Source organism: Megascapheus bottae, chromosome 26, assembly GCF_031878675.1.
Source record: "Megascapheus bottae isolate mThoBot1 chromosome 26, mThoBot2.hap1, whole genome shotgun sequence".
Taxonomy (NCBI): Eukaryota; Metazoa; Chordata; class Mammalia; order Rodentia; family Geomyidae; genus Megascapheus; species Megascapheus bottae.
In genome coordinates, this window is record NC_143534.1 from 15,343,322 (window position 1) to 15,365,435 (window position 22,114).

A 22,114-nucleotide genomic window follows, 5' to 3' on the forward strand; every position below is an offset into this window, starting at 1 on the left:
ACACTAGGCAGAGAGTCAAAATATTCACCTAAGCAATTCTATATATACATTCCTTTTCATGTGTTTATTATTACTTTTTAATTTCTTATTAAGGTAATTTTAAAACTTGCCTGTAAGTAGTCAAGGGAATGATCCATGCTTTTTTCCAAAGAAAAAAGGAGTTGTCCAAGGCTGAAGAGAGTTAGCTTCAGCACTCAGGTCACCATGAAAGAGAGATGAGGTCCCATGCAGTCAAACACTGGTGGATTAGCAAATGTCAATTTCTGTTAGAGATTCTATCTTTCTTCCAATCTGAGAAACTAAGTCATCCATCCCTTTGCTCAGAACCCTCCTCTGAATCTCATCTCCTGCTCACTCTCAGGCACTTTGCCTCATGTCACCTTGTACCTCCAGGTCATTGTTGGAAACATTCATTGAGCTATAAATATACTCACTTTTCCTTTCCTGTGACTTCATATTGCCCCAGGCCCTTACATAATTTATATCTTTCTTTGTCATTAAGCCTCTCCATTTCCTTACCTCTCATTCATTCCTTAGCCCATTCTAATTTGTGTACCTAGAAACAATTCCAGAATCCTGTGTAGAAACATTTAACTGAAAGATCCAATGAATACTGTAATACTTGCTAGTGTTTATCCAGTGTTGTGCCCATAAGATATTAAACAATTAGCTTCTCAGGAGAGCTATGGGAAGTGAACAGGTGTGGGGGTCAAATAAGTCTGGGCTTTCATGAGTTAAATGAAACCCAAACCTGGTTTTTTATTTTTGGAGCCTTTAATATGTTAATGTGCATCATGCAGTACTGAGAGAAAAGAATGTGTTTCAGTTCTATCATTCCCCCTCTTGCATTTGTCTTATTTTCTTATCTGTAAGTGATAAGCAAGTATATGCAAATGTATTAACTGAAATATGATGGATTCAAGAGAGAACTCAAATAATGTAATTTCTAGCATGAAACGATGTAATTTCTAACCACCATTGCAATAGTTCTGAATATAGTCTTCTCTTAAAGCAACAGCTTTGTGTGCCAGTGACTCAGATAACTAACACCACACAGAGACACAACTTGGTATTTCTGGGACCATTTTAGCATGAGCAGCCTCTTGTTCCTCATGCAGCACAGAAAAGGTACATTTACTATTAAATTTCATTTTTTTAAAAAAACAAGACTCATTGAGAGTACTAAAAAAAAATATTTCATTTGACTTCTGTTTTCCACAGTTTTTATTTTGTTCTACGGGAGGCTTCTAGAAAGGAGAATATACTTTGGTATACTTTGGTAACTCTGCAATTTCTTTACTATTTCTCCATCACAGTCTTTTATTTCACAAGTTTTTGAAGTATGAATTATCTTTTTTTTTTGGGGTGAGTTCCAAATGTTTAACTTTAGATTTTCTAAGTAGAGTATTGTGAACTGCAAAGATGAGAAATGTGTTCTCTCGAATCTATGCTGTGAACATAAGGAAGCCTATTTTTTGGTTCCACCTCTGTGATCTCTTAGTGACAAATATGTTTTAATGACAACTATAACTTCATCATCTTGCAGTATATGACGATCCTCAAAGGACAGTACAGTGTGATCCTAGAAGGCAGAATAAGAATGAAAATCTGTGGAAATCTGAAGCACTCTTCAAGTAGATCTCTGCATACCACTTCAGTCTTGTCTCTTGTTGCCTTTGAGTACCTTGTTTGGTTTCAAGTATGCTGTCTGCCTTCATTCTTTTGTCAACCCTCTCAAGGAAGTGGAAGTTTCGCTAACCAGTTTTCTTTCTTGTCTTTGTTTATTTGTTTGTTTTGTTCAATCATGGAGCTTGAACTCAGGGCCTAGGCACCGTCCCTGAGCTTTTTTTGCTCAAAGTCAGCACTCTACCACTTTGAGCCACAGCATCACTTCCAGTTTTCTGGTGGCTGATTGGGCTAGCTTTGAACCACACTTCTCAGATCTCAGCCTCTTGAGTAGGATTACAGGCATAAACCACTGACAAGTTTTCTTGTCTTAATAATGCTGAGCTCTGGCATCTTAGTTCTGGCATCACTTTTTACAGAAATCCTTATTGCTTTTATTGCGGCCCCCCACAGCTGAGCTAGATACTGATTTTCAGGATGGACACTCAGTGAACATCCATTGCTCTTGCTGCATAGTTCTCTCAGGAGATGTCTGCGATCATCTCCTTTCTAGATCCTGAGCTCTTCAGTCAAGCACCATATCTTACACATTCTTGTGCCTCAGGCCTGACTTGCTCCTTGTCAGAGCTGTGTCTCCAGTCTGACACAAGCAGACTGTATCACTCTGGATCTGGTCTGGTTTTTGGTTTTTTGGTTTTCGGTTTTTACATTCTGGACCCAAGAAACTTGGTTCTAGTAAAAAATTTCTGTAAAAGGAAAAGTAATGCATAAAAGCATAGTCGTGGGTCATCTGCAGAAACTCTCAGCTAAGATCCTGCAAGAAACTACATTCATTCATTTCTAGAAAAGAGTGGCTATGGTATCACTTATGACTTTGATGTTGTAAGTTCCAGAAAAATGGACCCCAAACAATAAGTCAGGAAGTAGACTGTACCCCTGTTCAGACTGAGAACAACCCAAACTGAAAACAGAGATTCCATAAAGCTTTATTAAATGAAAGCAAAACCAAAAATATGAAAGTAGAACTCAGCACAAGGGTCAGAAAGGCAAGGAGAGGAAATAGGAAAGAAGCCATGTGGTTAAGATTTACCATCTCAAGTTCCTAATTTGTATTTTGCATAGTGAGTATGAGGATAATTTTACATTATCCAAAACATAATAAATACATAGGCAAGCACATTTGTCTGGAAGTAGAGTTAGAACTAAAGTGAACATTTTCTAGTGCCTGGAATTCTATAAGGCGCATGCAAAATATAAATATGATTATAAGACTTCTTGCCCCAGCATAGACCCTCTTCTGTGGAAAAGCAGAGGATTGGCCAGGAAACTTGTAGCCTTGGTGAACTAGGAACCAGAGATAGGGCTACTCTAATGCCAAGAGAGGATTCAAAATGCAGAGATTTAGACAAAATAAATATGCCTTGGCCTCCCTCCCTCCCTTTCTTCCTCCCTCCCTCCATTCTTTCCCTCCCTCCTTTATTCTATTTTCATATACAATAGCCACTCCTAAATACAAAGAACTGATGGGATAAAAATCAATAAACCAAAACCAGTTATTAATTAGAGATTATCTGTTTATTATTAAGTGAGCATTTGTAAATGCTGAATAATTGACTGTGGCATTAATAGTTAGCATAATGTTGGCTGGGAGTTTGGCCTAGTGGTAGAGTGCTTGCCTAGCATGCATGAAGACCCGGGTTCGATTCCTCCATGCCACATACATAGAAAAGGCCAGAAGTGTTCTGTGGCTCAAGTGGTAGAGCTGTAGCCTTGAGAAAGCCTAAGGAGAGTGCTCAGGTCCTGAGTTCAAGCCAGGACTGACAAAAAAATAAACCAAAACAAAACAAACAAAAAAAACCCCACAATTTAGTTACAGGAAAGCTATCTGATTAGTAGGCTAGTTTTTTAGTTCATATTTGGATAAACAAAATCTCTACCAGATAAGTTCAGTACTTCTTTTATTAATCTCAAATGAATAAGACCTTGCAATAATGTATCTGTGACTATATGAGGCCTCCATACACTGAAAAAAGCCCAAACTTTACAGGTTTTTTTCTTTGACTCTTCATTGGTCAGTGGGTAGTAATGCAGGTAATGTGAAGGCAGGCACTGGTGGCTCAAACCTAAAATCCCAGCTATGTAGTAGCCTTAGACTGAGACTTTCAAGGTTTGAGGGCAGCTCGGGTAGAAAAGTTCACTAGAACTTATCTCCTAAAATAACCAGCAAAAAGTAAAGCTGAAGGCATTGCTCAAATGGTAGAGTTCAAGCTCCAGTACAACTCCACATACAAATTTAAAAACAAACACCTAAGTGTGAACCAGCTAGGAACTGTTCTCTCCTTCATGTCATATTGCAATTTTTACCATAAAGACTAATGAGTTTCTAGCTAAAGCCATGACTCCTCAGGCAAAGCAAAGTGGAGGTAAGAATTCGTGTGTGTGTGTGTGTGTGTGTGTGTGTGTGTGTGTGTGTGTGTGTGTAAACTGAATCAATATTGAGAATGAAGTTAAATCACAGGATCAAAAGGAACTTTTAAATAGCTATTACACTATCTGATGCCTTCCCTTCCAGAATTTAGTTTTGAGGAAAGTTTGTCAGGTTTCAGGTGAGTGTCAGTCCCTACATAGTGTGATGAACTAACATAGTATGAACGTAACTAGTAAAAACTAGTAAACAAAAGCATCAAGCAGTGGGAAGGCTAGAGCCTGCTCATCCTTCTTTTTGATCACAGTCACCAGAGAGGAACCAAGATGAGTGTGATAACTGTGTCCGGCTTGCCTCATCCCATTCTCTGCAGTGCTCTAGAATAAATTACTAGATAACCATCCTGCAGCTTGCTTCCTTCTGGCCATGTGGTTGTATGCTGCTAGCATCATTGTCTCTCCTAGAAGAACCTGGCAGTTGAGACTAGAAGTCTGAATGTTTTCAAAGCAAAAGAATGTTTTTAAACAACGTTAATGTGATTTGTGATTGGGTGGGGAGCTCATCTGACAGGGAGTGTGGGAGGGATCGCTGTGGGGAAACGGAGGGAAGCAGTTAGTTGTTCCCGCATTCTTTAGAGACAGCAATGGACTCCTAAGTTTGGCAAGTTAAGAAAAGAAGGCTGGGGGAAAGGGAGGAAGAATGATTAGTTCACGATTAAGGATGTTGGATCCAGTTTAGTAACAGGGCATCCATTTTGAGCACATGATGGGAAATGGAGAGCTGGAACTTGGAAGGTAAACTCTGAAGGTAATACAATGACTTGAGCAGGGCAATCAAAAGCCGTCTAGACACAAGTTACTGACACGGGAGGACACTCAGTACCTGATCCGGTATCCTTCCACAACTATAACATCTGCACAGGTTCACAGGATCCTCTTTACTGTCAGGACCTCTTCACTAACAACACACACACACACACACACACACACACACACACACACACACACACACACACACCATTCCATTTTTCAAGACTTCATGGAAAGAAGAAAGTCTTAGCTAAAAAATATCTGTGAAAAGGAACTTGCCCTTTACTCTTTTAGGTTTGTGGTTAGGTCTGAAAATTAAGCAGAAAGAAAGAAAAAGAGAAAGACAGACAGACAGAAAGAAAGAAGAAGGAAGGAAGGAAAGAGAGGGAGGAAGGAAGGAATAAAGGAGGGAAGAAGGAAAAAAAGAAGAAAAGGAAGGAAGGAAGGAAAGCAAGCTGAGGAGAATAGCATGCAAATTTTATTTTGTGATAGTATGTAAGCCCTATGTAAGAGGCTTTCATATAAAGGAAATGGAGACCCAAAGATCAGACTGAGAGCTTACACACTGTCCTAAAAAATAAATGATTCAGGCCCAGGAGTTTGGCCTAGAGGTATAGTGCTTGCCTGGCATGCATGAAGACCCAGGTTCAATTCCTCAGTACCACATACATAGAAAAAAGCTGGAAGTGGTGCTGTGGCTCAAGTGGTAGAGCTCGAGCCTTGAGAAGGACAGTACTGAGGCCCTGAGTTCAAGCCCCAGGACTAGCAAAAAAAAAAAGAAAGAAAGATTCACTGTGCATAAATGACAAATCAAAGGAAAAAGGACTGAGACTGAGGGTGGCAACTTGTGGGAATGCGACTAGGACATGTGAAGAGGTTGCAAGTTAGCAAGGAGAATTCTTTTAGGAAGGCTTGTTTGTGCAGCCTCACCTCCATGCCACCTCTCTTGATAGCCTGTTCCCTTCTTCCTGGTACAAGGAGGGCATATTTCTCATGGAGATTTATGTCCTGCTTTTAGGTCAAAAGGGAGAGGGCAGAGAGGTCTCTTCCTCTGCCCTTTTTCCATGGCCCTTAGCTAAAAATAATCACTGTGATCAAGTAGCATATTTTGAGGAGATGCACCCTAATCCCTCCCACTAGCCATCCTGGCTCAGCAAATTTTGCTGGAATTTAACATAAACACAACTTGGATTTTAGCATATGCGTACTAAGTGCACCCCACTAGAAAACATAAAGGTATCACTTGATGATATATATTTATTTCCTGTCTACACTTAGGTCCTTTCGATCTTTAAAGACTAGGCTAGTCAATCCTGCACCTCTTAGAAAATGAATTTTAGTTCCATTATATTAACTGATGATTTTGGCCTCACTTAGTGAATTTTAAGAATTTGATCTGTTTTTCTAGAAGTTGGTAAGAAACATAGAGCTCCCCCATGACCCAGTAATTCTACTCCTTGGCATTTACACAGGGGTCCAGAAACAAGGACATACTACAGCCGCTACCACAGTGATGTTCATTGCAGCACTATTTACCATAGCAAAGATATGGAACCAACCCAGATGCCTCTCAGTAGATGATTGGGTCAACAAGATGTGGTATTTATACACAATGGAATTCTATGCTGCTGTCAGAAAGAACAACATCGCCCCACTTGTAAGGAAATGGAAAGACTTAGAAAAAATCCTATTAAGTGAAATAAGCCAGACTCAAAGGAACATAGGCTCAATGGTTTCCCTCATTTGTAATAATTTGTATACATCTAGGACTCTCCTAGCAGAGGATTACAATAGTGCAAAACCTAGGTACTTAAGGTCATATAAGATGAGACTAAATGAAAGGATCTCTAGGATATGGAAACAAGAGCTTTATCTTGTGTGATTGTTGTTCTTAATGTACTATGGTATTTCTTGTCTTTGTTGCCCTTTGCTTAATCTCATATTGTTATTGTATCTGACTTTCTTACCTGGTATATTGTGTATAAATGTATTTGTTTATTTGAAATAGGAAAGGGAAGGGGGGAAAATAAGATTATTGGGAGGAGGGGGGAAGGAAATAGGACAAAACCATGAGAAGGGGTATCAATGCATGAGAAGTAATGCACCTACTACCTGGCGAACGTAACTGTAACCCCTCTATACATTATCCTGACAATAAAAAAAATTGTTTTAAAGAAGTTGGTAAGAGATGATCAAAATATGAATTTTTCATACTACTAATCTTTCTTTTACTTCTAACTTATATGCATTTTCTATAAAAGGAATATAAAGCCATTGTAGATGGTCGTCTTACAAGTAAACATTTATAACTAGCTGGCTGCTAGAGGCTTATGCCTGTAAGCCTAGCTACACAAAAGAAGCAAAAGCATCTAGCTAGGTAAATACAGCTGGTAGATGGGGCAGGGGCGGGAAACTGGGGAAGAAACAAATGTTTGATTTGAGCCCAGGGCTCAGAGTTGAGGATTTTATGATGACAAATGTTGGTTGAGATGATGTCATGCCTTAAGGAATTCAGACTTAATTCTGAAGCCAATCTTCTAAAGGGTCGAAGTAGGGCATGCCATGACCTTCCCTAAATTTCAAGATGACAAACAAGCAACTCTGGGGCTGGGGGTGTAGCCCCATGGTAGAGTATGTTTAGTATACGCAAAACCATGGGCTCCATTACTATCTCCTCCTTCTCTCCTCCCAAAGAACTGGTAGCAAGTAGAAGAAAGAAGATTTGGAGGTAAAGATGATGACGAGCTATCAGGAGAGAGTGGGCTTATGTGTCATGCTTCATGTTCACAGGCACATGTGATGGATTATGTCTAGTCTAGGGGCACCTTGTAAAAGTGGGTTCACCTTGAAAAGAAATCGTCTTCCTGGAATAGCTGTACTGGAACACAGCACGAGGGAGAAACACACACAGCCCCATGTTGACTTCTCTCCATGTACAGACTGACAATACACGAGGAAGGTGTCACTGGAATTTCTTTCAGGACTTCACCATTCTGTCCAAAGAAGCCTACAGGAGTAAAATAAGCACAACTGGTCTTTATTCAATGCAGCAATCAGAGGTAAATGATGTAACCTGGTAAGGGCTTGGCCTTATGTAAGTTCTTTTCTCAAGTCAAGTCTGAGGTAATATTCAAGAATATGGCTTGACTTTTTAAGAGGACAATAATATTAGCTGTTGAAAATTTCCAAGTTTATTTAACTTGGTACCTTGGACTAATCCTTGATAGATTTATAGCAAAAAGAGGAAAAGGAGACTTCGGGGTATCTGCTGTCCTTCACACATGCACTGTTAACCCCTGAAATCACTGACCCAGTTCTTTGTCTTTCGTGATACAAGGTGTACAGAAACACAAAGCACATATTAGTAAATATGCATTCATAGACTTCAGAAAGTATTCTGCAATTGTATGAACCAGACATGATTAGCTAGAATGACAGGCTGGGGCAAGAGGTGTAGCGCAGGGTAGTAGACTCACTTAGCATGCACAGGATCTTAAATTTCATTCCTAGCTCCCATAAAAGCAAAATACAATAGAAATAAAGAATGAGGGGGGTCATGGATAGATAAATGGAATCAGAAAGCTTCTCTCAAGAAGCAATATTTAAAGGCAGTTGAATTTATTCAGGGAAAGAAGGATAGTAAATTACATTAAGAAAGGATCTCAGGCTTGATTAACTATAATAATTTACAGTGAAATTACATGACCCTTGTATACATGCTATTGGACCTAGAGGTATAACATTAAAAATATTATAGATCATCTAGCAATATGTGAAAGTGTCACTCATTAATTTGAAATAGCAATTTGCAATACTATGGTTATAAACTATTTAGCTTGGGGCAATAATATATTTTCATGTCTTATGAAATTATTCATTCTCATTAAGCACTAATGATCCTTCCTGCCAAGATTAGAGCTAATTAACTACTTCTTTCACCTACATTAATTTATTAGTTACTCACGATGAATCCAATAAATGTTTCTGTGTTAGTTGGCCAAAGTGAGTTTCACAGGGCCAGAAACCAGGCACCGCTAAGCACACACAGAAACAAATGCTTCAGAAATAAGCACGGCCTTCATTAGTTGGAAAACAGACACAACAGGGCCAAACATGGTATTACGTTAGATAGTCATTCACCTAACATTAGTTGGGTAACTACATATGTTGTTTCCATGGTTACAGAAGCTGGTATCCGTAGATGGTGGTTATGATAAGGGACAGCACATCACCATTTCAGAACTGAACTATGATGAAGGTCATTAGACCTGAATTCTTTGATTTAAATGTTAATGGTACATAGAACTGCCCTTGCACATACATATTTTTTTTAGAACCAAAAAGATGCCCAATGGAGAGAGCCAGCACTAATGTATCATCATAGGCTTGAATAGAGGGAAATATGCTTATCAGGTCTACCCCAAAATGTGCTCCAGCAGCATCAATGTCACCTGAATTTGATAGAAATTCACATTATAAATCAGGTGCTCATGGCTCACCTCTGTGATCCTAGTTGCTCAGAAGGCTGAGGTTCAAAGACAGCCTGAACAGAAAAGTTCATAAAACTCTCTCCAATTAACCAGTAAAATACTGACCTTCAGGCATTTCTCAAGTGGTAGAACACCAGTGGGGAGCCAGAAAACCAAATGTCTAGTATTGTCATAAAAAGAAAGGAAAGGAAAGGAAGGAAGGAAGGAAGGAAAGAAGGATGGATGGATGGATTCGATTTTCGTTGAAATTTCGTAAGGAGTGTATATTCTCATTCTAGAATCTCTCTGGGTAAGGCCCTCACTTCTAATTTTGGGGGGAAGCTGGGTCTTGTACTTATCGTTACTTATTACTGTTTTATCCCCACATTTCAAAACCAGCATTTTAAGGCTGCTACTTCTTGTGGGGTTTTTTTTTGTTGTTGTTGTTCTTACATAATCTTTTGACTTCTTACCAAAAAATTAACATTTCTTATCTCCTCATCCTTACCCACCAAACAAGCCATTTTATCTCAGTCACAACACCATGATTTAATAACCATATAAGGTATACAGCGAAGCCCATTCGTTTCTAGGCTAACTTGCCGCGTGTATTTTTCTTGGCTTGGCTTTCTGTTCCTCTGTCTCTTTAAGTCAGGCACACTCTCTCCAGAAACATCTTCGAATCTTCTGAAGGGTTGGTAGAAGTGACTGCTTTCCCCTTTTGTGAGAAAGGCATTTAGGGGCTGGAGTTATAAGACCTTCCCTTTTCCCAGTGCTCATGCGCATTCCCGGCCTCTCCCTCCGCCCCCCCATCCCCCCTCCATTCGGCTTCTGCTTCCTACACATTCCTGTGGCTTTCAGGAGATCTGCACAGAAGCATTCACAGTCTAGGGTTTCAACTTAGTCACGCCACAAATCAGGTATCACTCATTAGCTTTGCCAATCTTGGTTGACATCTTTTGGCTTTTGACATCTCTTCCACCATTCTCTTTGTTCTGTGGGTTTGTTCCTTTTATTTTTAATCCTTTAAGACCCTTTTACTGCAATTTATAGAAGGCATCATAAATAAAAGCATCTACTCAATCCGCTAGGATTAACTAGAAGTATTTTGTTATTTATAAAGCATAGTTGTTGTTTAAAATAAAATATAATCACCCTCATTTCTGTTTGGTCTGCTACATTGTCTGCAGTAAGTCTAGTAGAAACGGATTTTTTTTAACATGGTAACACTTTAGAATCTAAGCAAAGTAGATGAAATGCATGTAAAGTAGATGGAATCCATGTTCCATGCCCTTAGCCTCCCCATTCCTTCATCATTTTCCCCACTTGATGGCACTCTTCCCTGATATCCCTCTTAAACTCATTTACACTATAATGTAAATGACTAATATCAACATGAAGTGTTTCTCTGGTTATTAATACAATGGAAACATCTAAACTGGTCAGTAAACTGGAATTTCCAAAGATGTATTTTTGGAAGCTTTGGGGACAGGAGCATGTTATGAAGAGTGAAGGAGGAGGAAGGCAAGTGAATGAGAAGGGACAGAGGAAAAAATGGAAAAGGAACAGAGCAGATTTGTCATAATGTCTACTTTAAGATATAATTTATCCTTTTTCTTTTTCCACATGCAAATCTTGAAGATGTCAGGGTAAAAAAAAATTAAGCAAACATTGTAGACAGGTGTGGTAGCATATGCCTTTAATCCTAGTACTTGGGAAGCTGGTATTACCAGAGATAGCAAGTTCAAGATTAGCCTTTGCCACATATAGAAATGAAATCAAGGAAAGGAAGGAAGGGAGGGAGGAAGGGAGGGAGGAAGGAAGGAAAGAAGGAAGGAAGGAAGGAAGGAAGGAAGGAAGGAAATTTCAGAAGCAAGTACTATGAAAATTTGTGTATCTTGTGAACAAAATTAGCAAAGAACTGAACATTTTTGCTAAGGAATAAAGGGTGGGGATAGAGGAGGGGATCTACTTTATGATCAGATTTAATCTGCATTTTGCAGTGTATTTAGTTTTATCTGGAGAATATTTTTACTTTACTCAGCTATAGAATAGAGAGACTGGCTTAGCCCTGTGGTTGACAGTACAAATATGTGCAACACTCAACCTGGCACTAAATTTTTGTCAGTCCCTAGCATAACAAGAAGAGAAAGACTGTATAGTAAATTCTTCATTAAGTCCTCTTTTAACTATTATTTAATTTTAGTTGGTTTGAACTAACTAAATTGAACTCAGGGCCTCATGCTTATCTCTACCATTTAAGTCACAACTCTAGCCTTTTTTTTTTTCATTTCTGAGACTTGAACTCTGGGCCTGGGCACTGTCCTGAGCATTTCAGCAGCGCGAGGCTACCACCCTACCCCTTGAGCCACAGCCCCACTTCCGGTTTCCTGGTAGTTAATTGGAGATAAGAATCTCTTGGACTTTAGTGCCTGGGCTGGCTTTGAAACAGATCTCAGCCTCCTGAGCAGCCAGGATTACAAGCATGAGCCACCACGCCCGGCCTACAACCCTAGCTTTTTATGCTCTTGTTCTTTTCTGAGTTAGGGACTCGTGCTTTTTGCCTGGGTTAACTGTTGTCTGTGACCTTCCTACCTCTGCCTTCTACAAAGCTCAGATGACAGGCTTGTACTACCATATCTGGCCCAATATTTAAGTAATATCCTTTATTCTGAGACTGTATCCCCTCACACCTACTCTTCCTTTCTGAATTGTTCTTCACAAAATTTAAAAGTCAGCGAATTTCTCTTGAACATGAGCATATAAAGGTAAAGCACCCTTCATATGAATAGTATCTAATATCTGTTTTAAAAGGAAGCAAATTAACTCAAAAGCATCCTCATTTTTTTCTTGCACCATAGAGCCACAACATAATTCTTTCAAATCTTCTATTATTATATCTCTCTGTTGACCTATATTCAAGTCATGGTGGAAAAAATAAATCATCTGGCTGGGAATGTGGCTTAGTGGTAGAGTATTTGCCTAGCATGCATGAGGCCCTGGGTACAACATAAACAAAAACATACAAGAAAATAAGTAAGTCATTTGAATGGGGACTGCTTGGGTGTGGTGGTGTTTGGAGACTAGTTGAGAGAACATAAACTCATCTGTAAAGCAAAGTTCCACAGTCAGCATACTGAATTTGCTTTCAATGTATGCTGTGAATTACCAACAATGGCATTAATAGGTTTCTAAAAGTATTTTTAATACATTCTCTCCATTAGATTAAGAAAATACTGTTCATTCATATCAGAGAATAAGAACAATCAGTGCTGGAAATCACTTCAAAATACAAGTCTTCAAAATAGTGATATTCACCTTGGTTTTGCTTATTTTGTAATATATGGTTAAACATTGGTAGCTATAAGGCCCTGGACCAGATACCAAAATCCCCAGGGGCTCATATGTTTATGTTTAAGTTGCCCAACACACTGGCAAAATCACCTTTCCATTACTCATTGTATCTATGCAAGGTAGATACTATATAGCTACTGTAAATATCAGGAAGTAAATAACAAAAATCTATACCTATGCCATAACCATGTATCTGGCGTAGACTAAGTACATACCACACGCAGGCTCCAGCAAGTTTCCCTTTGGCTAATGATATCAACCTAATCTGAGAATTGGCAGATCCAAAATCAGCACTTGACCTGAACAGATGTCTCCTAATCTTTCATCTTCCAGATCACATTTATTCTGTAAGTATTAGACAAGGATCTTGACCAAACTCCGTGGTGGCTCACTTAAAAATCTGGTGCGGAGTAAGGCTCTACTTGTTATAACCTGTTTTCTGTTCTGTAAGTGAGGAGTCTCTTGAAAACTCCTTTGGATACTCTTGTGAGGTCGATTTTCCAAACAGCTATGAAAATCCTGTGAAGCACCATTTAAAGAATATTGATGGTCCGCTCTATGTCAATCAATGCCACTTACCAACTTGGGATTTCCAGAACAGTTTCCACTTTAAAGTTATTTGTAAATGATTGCAAATTTCCAATGACTCATATATATCCACCAGCCAGCCTTTCCATCTAATTCCAGTTACTTTTTATATCTCTAACAACCCAAGGAACTTTAAACATATTTACATTCTCTAAAAATGGCCCCCTAAAATAAACCACTGATATCCCTCATCTAAAATTTCTAGTGAATGTAATTTACTCTTTGTTTAGTTTACAGGAAGAAATGAAGTTATTTCAAGATCCTAAAACCAACCAGACAGAAGACCGCATGATGTATTTGAAAAAATGGCTTCTAGTAACCCAAATCCATTAGCAGTAAGGCTTAGGGGTATAGTTTCTCAACATATCTGACAACTCTGTTTCATTGTCACGTCACCTTTACAACTGAAATAGACAGAGACCAAAAACTCCTGTTATGAAGTCAGCAATTCTTTGGAGTGATTTTCTTTATTTCTTAATCAGAATAACACCTGCTTATATTCACACATAGACTCTGAATGGTTGATAAGCATAAAGAGCAATGGTTTCACTCGTGGTTTTTGTTGTGGTGGTTGTTGTTTTGTTGTTGCTTTGGTAGTACTGGGGCTTGAACTTAGGGCCTGTGCTTGGTCATCCAGCTGGTGCTCTACCACTTGAACCCTCCCTCCAGCCCTGCTTTTTGCTGGTTATTTTGGAGATGGGGTCTAGTGAACTTTTTTTGTCTGGGCTGGCCTAGAATTGAGATCCTATGGATTGCTCTAGTTCCAGCAGTATCCTAATCACTGGCAACTGACACTTCATAGTTTTTGACCCATATGGTGGTGACACTGATGCACAGCTAACTGGAGCCATGCTTCTGTCTTCAAGCAGAAAAGGATTAATTTCTAGATGGAGATGTGGCTCAAGTGATAGAGCAACTTGTCTAGCAAGTTCAAGGACTGAGGTCAAACCCTAATACCACAAGAAAATGAAAGAAAGAAAAAAAGAAAGAAAGAAAAAGGGAATTTTTTACTTAAAATAGGAAGAAATTAAAATCAAACTTGATGTGGCAAGTTTCTACCTTATTGTTTTTCTTTTAAAATCTGGAAACGGATCAGCTTTTAATTTAAATGATCCCGGGTCAGGAATAACAACAATGTTGCAAGTAATTGAATCTGTTTTGCTTTTTCCTGTCATGGGGCTTAAACTCAGAGCCTAGACACTGTCCCTGAGTTCTGCTCAAAGCTAGTGCTTCACCACTTCGAGGCCACAGCCACTTCTGGTTTTTGAGTGGTTAGTTGGAGATAAGAGTCTCATAGCCTTTCCTGCCTGGGACCTCAGTCCTCACATCTCAGCCCCCTGAGTAGGTAGGATTACAGGTAGGAGCTGCCAATGCCCTGCCCAAGTCATTTCTTAATCCCACATCCCAAACACTTAGTTCACCTACATTTAGAGTTTGCAGTTTTCATTACAACCGTGTGAGTTCTCATTCCTTCTGTCTCTCTTACAAACAAAGCCTGTGCTAGGACCCTCTGAGTCCTATAGGGTGTGTGTGTGTGTGTGTGTGTGTGTGTGTGTGTGTGTGTGTGTGTGTGAATGCCAATCCTTCAACTCAGGGTCTGGGCACTGTCTTGAGCTTTTATGCTCCAAGTTAGTACTTTACCACTTGACCCACAGCTCCACTCCCAGTGCATTTGGTAGTGTATGGAGATAAAAGTCTCACAGACTCTCCTGCTTGGTCTGACTTTGAACTGTGAACCTCAGATCTCAGCCTCTTGAGTATCTAGGAATATAGGCATGAGCTATCAGTGCTTGACTTTCTAGGATCTTTCCAATTTTCCAAAATGTATACTAATAAATAATTTGAATTATACATTTCTCTATTGTTCTACCCAAAGATATTAAAGAGTAATGTGGAAATTATAAATGATTTATCTTCTAATATTTCTAAAAAGTTGGTAGCAGCCAGAGACATATCCCAAACAAATTTTCACATATTTTTCCAGTTGTTTTGTAAAAAGAATAAGTTATTAGTGAGACATTTTTAACCTACTTACTGATTTATGGTCTCAAGACTATTTCATTAAGAAGCTTTACTACCCATGTTAGCCATCTATTTTTGTCACATGAAATGTAGGTCAAATCCTGTGTTTCTCCAATCATTTCTGGAATGAAAACTGTTGAATTTTTTCTATAGGTATACTCTGAGCATTAAAATTATATTAAAAGCTTTGCTGAGGGCTGTGGGCATAGCTTTCAGTGGTAAAGCATCTACAAAGTATACACAAAGCCCAAAATTTAATCAGTAACAGCATACAAAACAAAATGCAACAATCCCCAATCTATGTATTTCTCTATGGGAAATGTAACAGATTGTGTGTGAAATTTACTGAGTAGCAAATTCATCTCTCAGTAGTCACAATGACTACTCCCTTTTGCTTAGTTCTTATTTGCTTGTCAGCCATGCGTAGGAAACATTCATTATTGCCTATAATATAGTGCTCCCCCTTGAAAAGTGGGAAGTATGGCATGCCTGCTAGTTGCCTATCGTATGAATGTTTGTATAGAAATTCCAAAATGGAAAAATAACAAAGAAATAATTTTTAAGTTCAATGAATTGTTTCTTGGAATCCTGCAAGAATGTGAGCAATTAATATAGAATACCAAAGGTGCCGTCTGTGAGAGCCACAAAGACACAGGAGAGAAAAGAAGCTAACTACCTGCCAATGGAAGGCTGTCCAGAACTCTCTCAGCCTCAAACTCTTCCCAAGGGCTAGTACTTAATTTAATTTTGGGATGTGTGCATTTATACTAGACCTTAGACTCAGCCATGCACCCTCGCTTGGCTTTTTCACTCAACACTGGTATTCTACCACTTCATCCACGGGTTGATTTTTGTTTCTGGCTGATAAATTAGGGACAAGAGTCTTGGGACTTTTCTGCTTGGCCTGGTTTTGACCATGGGCCTCAGAGCTCAGCTTCCTGAGTAGCAAGGATTCCAGGTCCACCAGCACCTGGCTCCAATCAATTTTATATTTATAATTTTGCATACTCTTTCTTTCAAAAAAATTAAAAGCCTCCAAGATTGTATAAATAGTAATTCCAACTGGCCTGGGTTGGCCTCAAAAACAACAAAGAAAAGGACTCGTTAAGAATTTTTAAAAGATAATGTTGAATGTGAGATGCTAGATTTAGGGGAAAGTGGCTATTTTTCCAAATATAAACATATTACAGCTGGATGCCAGTGGCTCACACCTGTAATCCTTGCTACTCAGGAGCTGAAATCTGAGGATTGCTATTTGAAGCCTGGGCTGAAAGTCCCCGTGAGACTCTTATTTCTAATTAACCACCAGAAAACTGAAAGTAATGCTGTGGCTCAAAGTGGTTGAGCACTAGCCTTGGGCAGAAGAGCTCAGGGACAGGACCCAGGCTCTGAGTTCAAGTCTCACAACTGAAAACAAACAAATGTATTATGAACCTCCAGTAATTTGAACTATGTCGTGCCAGTAAAAATAATCAAAGTAAGCATTAGAACATAAAAAAATGACCATTATTTAGGAAAATGAGTATTCCTTAAACATGGACACTGAGTGCTGCCACTGTGCTCAGACAGAGCACACGAGCTTGGCTATGCTGGACCCAGGAGTTGACTCAGTGTGGGTGAGACCAGGCAGGAGGCGGAGAGATTTCCTCAGGCTGCTCAGTACTGCATGTCACTTGAAAAAGGAATTGTTCATTTATGGAATTTTCCATTGAATATGTTTGGACTACACTTGATTGTGTATAAAGTGCTGGAAGCAAAGTCTCAGGGAAGTAAGGGGGAGAGGGGGAGGAGCTACGGCATTAGGCCAGAACATTTTACCCACCAGCCATGTTCTGCGAGCAGGCCCAGGGAATGAAGGGCTTAGCTGACTGGTCTCCCCCAAGAAAGATCCAGAGTATTCTATAATTCCCTTACTATCCTATCCCCAGCATCAGATGGAGCTTATGACCCCTTCAATCTTGGCATAGCCTATGATTATTAGGGCCAATAGAATGCAGAGGAAGTTCACTCTGGGATCATGAAGGCCGGGCATTTAGAAAGTCAGACATCATCCTTCCTGGGGCCTGGAGCTGCCTCTTGAGAGGTTAGCCTGCTAGAGAGTAAGGCTCTGCCTGGTGCAATGTCCCAGGGACAAAGGCGACAAAGAAGAGCACTGAGGCTGTGGCCACCTAGCTGAATATTCACAGCAACCACGTATGAGACACTCTAAGTAGTAGCACAGCACGCAGAGGACCAGGAGAGGCAATAAAATGAGAGTTGATTTAAGGCACTGAGTTTTATAGTGTTTTTTTTTTCTTTAATGCAACAGAGGACAACCAAAACAGAATTTAGTAGTCGGAGATGGTGTCTCTAGCATGAATTTTGGAATTAGATAAAGACTGAAGATGGAAATTCTTTATTTATATAAATAAATATTTAATTTTGATACAGGGTCTCCCTACCTTTCTCCACGCTGGCCTTCAACTGTGATCCTCTTGTAGATGGAGATTCTTAATGATGCCATGAAATTGTTCTCAAAGGCTGAAGGAATGGGATCCAAGTCTTATAATATGTTTGCGGTAGGATGCAAACCCACACTGAAAACTATGGTGAAGCAGTAATGGGGGAAATTTTAAAAAAGGTCCCTAAGAGGCCTAAGTAGAGTGGCTCATTCCTGTAATCCAGCTACTTAGAAGGTACAGATAAGAAAAGAGAACTGTCATAGGTAGAAGTCAACCTAGTCAAAAATTGGCAATAATCCTTTTTTTTTTCTTGCCAGTCCTGGAGCTTGAAGTCAAGGCCTGAGCATTGGCCTTGGGCTCTTTCAAGGCTAGCGCTCTACCACTTGAGCCACAATGCCACTTCCAGCTTTTTCTTCCATGTATGTGGTACTGAGGAATCAAACCTGGTAGAGTGATACGCAAATACTCTATCACTAGGCCAAACTCCTGGCCCACGAATCTATTTTTTTAAGCCACACATATTAATATACAACTGCAATACAAGCTATTCAGGAGGTATGGTCTGAGGCTAGCTCCACGTTAAAAAAAAATGAGATTTTTATCCAAAAAATAGGTAAAACAAAAAGGCCAGAACAGGGTTCATATGGTAGAGTGTCTACTTAGAAAAGACAAGACCTTGAGTTCAAAACCCCATGTTGCCAAAAGAGAGAAGAAAGAAGCAAGGAAGGAAGGAAGGAATGAAGGAAGGAAGCAAGCAGCAGCTGGGTTTACAGGCAGACTGATGGAAGTATCAACTGATTTTCTTCATTTGCTTTTGAGCTGCTTATGAAATAGTACTTGATGAGTAAAATAAGAGAGGAAAAAAAGATATATTCAGTTTCCAAGTGGAATTCAGAGGAAACATAAGGGAAGTAGGATTTACTGGGATTTGAAGCAATACTGTCTCTCCCTTCTCATCTTTCTGGATGGCATACCATTCTCTAAGAAATGGACTTGCGAGGGAATCAATCGAGGACATTGAAGCTGCTACATGCTTCGACATGAATGTGTCCAGCATAAAGTTCCGATCAAGAGGAGGCTCCAAGACACTTTGTTGAAACCTTCAGATAATTTCAAATGATGTGTCATAGAACTTCCCAGTCAAACAAAAAGACTTCGAAGAATTCTCAGGGTGTGCCTTGCACACCCACTGACTAACAGAGCTTCTAAGAAATCCTAAGGACACTAAGCATCTTTCCAGGCCTGACTCAGAAAACCCTGCTTGATTACAACTTAATAGAAAAGCAATGCACGGCATTCTTAAAAGGAACAGAATCCACTTGGTTTTGTTATTTAAAAAAAGAAGAATGGCTGGGAGTTTGGCCTAGTGGTAGAGTACTTGCCTAACATGCACCAAGACTCCGGTGTGATTCCTCGGTACCACATGCATAGAAAAAAGCTGGAAGTGGTGCTGAGGCTCAAGTGGTAGAGCTCTAGCTTTGAGAAAGTCCAAGGACAGCGCAGGCCCTGAGCTCAAGCCCAGGACTGGCAAAAGAAGAAGAAGAGGAAGAGGAAGAAGAGGAAGAGGAAGAGGAAGAAGAGGAAGAGGAAGAGGAAGAAGAGGAAGAGGAAGAAGAGGAAGAGGAAGAGGAAGAAGAAGAGGAAGAGGAAGAAAAAGAAGAGGAGGAGGAGGAAGAAAACAAAAAGTTTCTGGAGCCTCCAGACTTCTACAGGTCAAGGAAACTGCTAGTTTCAAAATGGACCTGTTGTATGTTGGGTGGATACAAAGCCCAGGTACATGGTCTCTTCATTTAACTAAGTAATCCAGTAGCTAGTTCAGAGCAGAGAACTTCCAGATAGATAGTACAGCACAGAGGAACATAGGCTTTGGTCTGACTATCTAGATTCCAATCTAAGTGAGACTTCAGGCAGATTATTCAGCCACACTGCACTTTGCTGGGATCCTGTGAAGGTGATCATCGGAGCTTCCCCATGGGCTATGAGGATTGCATACATCGGTCCATGGAAGCACCTAGAAGAATGCCAGGAAAGTATGTTCTGACAATAACCATTGGCTTTTAGCAACGACATTATTGAGTGGTAGCTCCTGGATTGTTGGAAACTGAATACCAAAGTCACCTTAATGACATTTGGAAGAAGGGCCCTTGAGAGACATTAGAATTACAAGAAGTTCTGTGTAGAGTCTCATGATGACATTAGTGACTCAGTGTGTGTGTGTGTGTGTGTGTGTGTGTGTGTGCAGGTATGCAGGTCCTAGGGCTTGAACTCAGGGCTGGGACGTTGTTCCTGAGATTTTTTTACTCTAGACTAACTCTTTACCGCTTGAGCCACACCTCTACTTCCAGCTTTTTTGCAGTTAATGGAAGACAATTGTCTCATGAACTTTCCTGCCAGGGCTGGCTTGAAACCCAGATTCTTGGCCTCCTGGAGTAGCTAGAATTACAGGCTTGAGACACTGGTGCCCGGTGGTGGCTTTTTATGGAGGGGTGGGAGAGAGGGAGAGGGGGGGAAGAGAGAGAGAGAAAGAGAGAGGGGGGGGGGGGAGAGAGAGGGAGGGAGAGAGAGAGGCTCAAGTCAGCAACTTTATTCACCAGGTGATGTCCCTGCACAGCCCAGCGCTCTGCAGTCCCCACCATGAGATGGGGCTCAGCAGATTGCAGCCATAGGACCTTGAACTTCCTGACAGAACTGTGAGCTGAATGAGCCATTTTTCTTTATAAATTCCCCAGCTTGTGATATCCAGTGATAGCAACCAAAGAAGGGGCATGTCCTATTATTATAAACACCTAGAAGGACATTTTAAAAAGGATAGAAAGCTATATTTTCACAAATGAGACGTGTCTTGTTTTCTTTTTTTTTTAAACAGTGTCTTCCTCTGTTGCTCAGCCTGTCCTACTCTAGCGGTCCAGGCTCCGGAGCGGCTGGCACTGCAGGCTGGCGTCACCTCAGCAGCTAAGGGTGTCAGTGCTCGTGCTTTTCCTTACACTGTTCTTTCCAGTTTTTACAATCGACTCTCAGGATTAAGTGATTGCCTTTTCAAAAGCAGTGCACACGTCCCAGAAGGAAGCCAAGGTAACTCTTCTGAGAGGATTTTTGCGTTTTGTGAAGTAAAAGGTAGCTATGCGTATAGGAGGTTGAAACGAAACCCGAAAGCAGCCTCGCTTTTACGCTTCCTCTTACCTCCTTTTCTTAGTGTAACAATCACACAGCGGGACAAAGACGGATGGGAAATTCCATTTCCTACCAAGTGCTAGCCGTTCAGTAGGCCAAGGCCACGCAGAACTCGAATGAACGTTTCGCACACCAGGGATTCATGATGACAGAAATGATGTCAGGATTTACTCCCAGGAGGAAGCGGGGATGCTGGGGGAGGCGGGGTGCGCGGCGGGCGGGAAGTCCCGAGCCTCCGCGAAATGGAGGGGCGGTGGAGTCGCCAAGCGAACTTCACGGTGGAGAGGCACCCGTGGGAGTGGGGGAGGCACCTGTGGCTTTTCAGGGACTTCCCCCGCGGCAGAAGGGGACCTGGGCGGGGCGGGGCGGGACCGGGAGGACCGGGCGGGGCCTCCCCGCCCCGCGCGCCCTCGCCGGGGCGGGACTCCGGGCTGGGGCCCGCCCCTCTCCGCGCGCTCTCGCTCCCGCGCGCGTCCTCGCCCCAGCGCGCGCCGCTCTCCTTGCGCGCCCTCGCCGCGCGCGTCGCCGCGGCTGCCCGGAGCCCGCCGGGAGCCCCTTACGGGCCTCACAGGGAGCACCAGCAGCGCCCACCTGGCTGCGCAGAAGGTGGTGAGGGGAGGCCCCTCACCCCCGAAACCTCCCCGCCAGCGGGCCCCACCGTTGGCTTTGGTCCCGGAAAGTCCCCCCCACCCCCACCCCAGTGCAGACCAAAGGCCTGAACTCTCGTTTTGTGCAAAACCACTGGTGACTGGCTTACAAAAGCGAGTTGCGTCCCTGGGTGGGCTCGAACCACCAACCTTTCGGTTAACAGCCGAACGCGCTAACCGATTGCGCCACAGAGACTCTGATGCCGCCGGCCTCTTCAGCTGAAGCCTTTATGAAGAATAATAAAGACAGCCAGCGAATTTTCCCTGCCCATTTCCTGATTCGATCCTTTACGGAGTAATTTTTAATACTCTCGTTTCGAGCTTCTACCTTTTAACTACATTAATATATATTATATATATATATATGTATGTACAAGATCTGGCAGAACCACACAGTGCAGCGCCTATAAAAACCCTGTTCTTTCCTCTCCCATCCCCACCCCGCCCCCTACCACCACCGGTTCTGTGGAAGGAAGGTCACTATTTCTGATCCCCCGTCCTTTATAAGGAAATACAGGTTTTTCTTCGGAGCTGAGAGAACCTCCTGTGGTTTAAGATCGTT

General features: G+C 41.2%; 1 non-coding gene across 1 annotated transcript; it reads right to left on the reverse strand.

The window, feature by feature from the left end:
- Positions 1–21,674: 21,674 nt before the first annotated feature.
- Trnan-guu (transfer RNA asparagine (anticodon GUU)) lies at positions 21,675–21,748 on the reverse strand. Its single transcript has one exon. It is a non-coding gene; the product is annotated as a tRNA-Asn (tRNA).
- Positions 21,749–22,114: the final 366 nt, after the last annotated feature.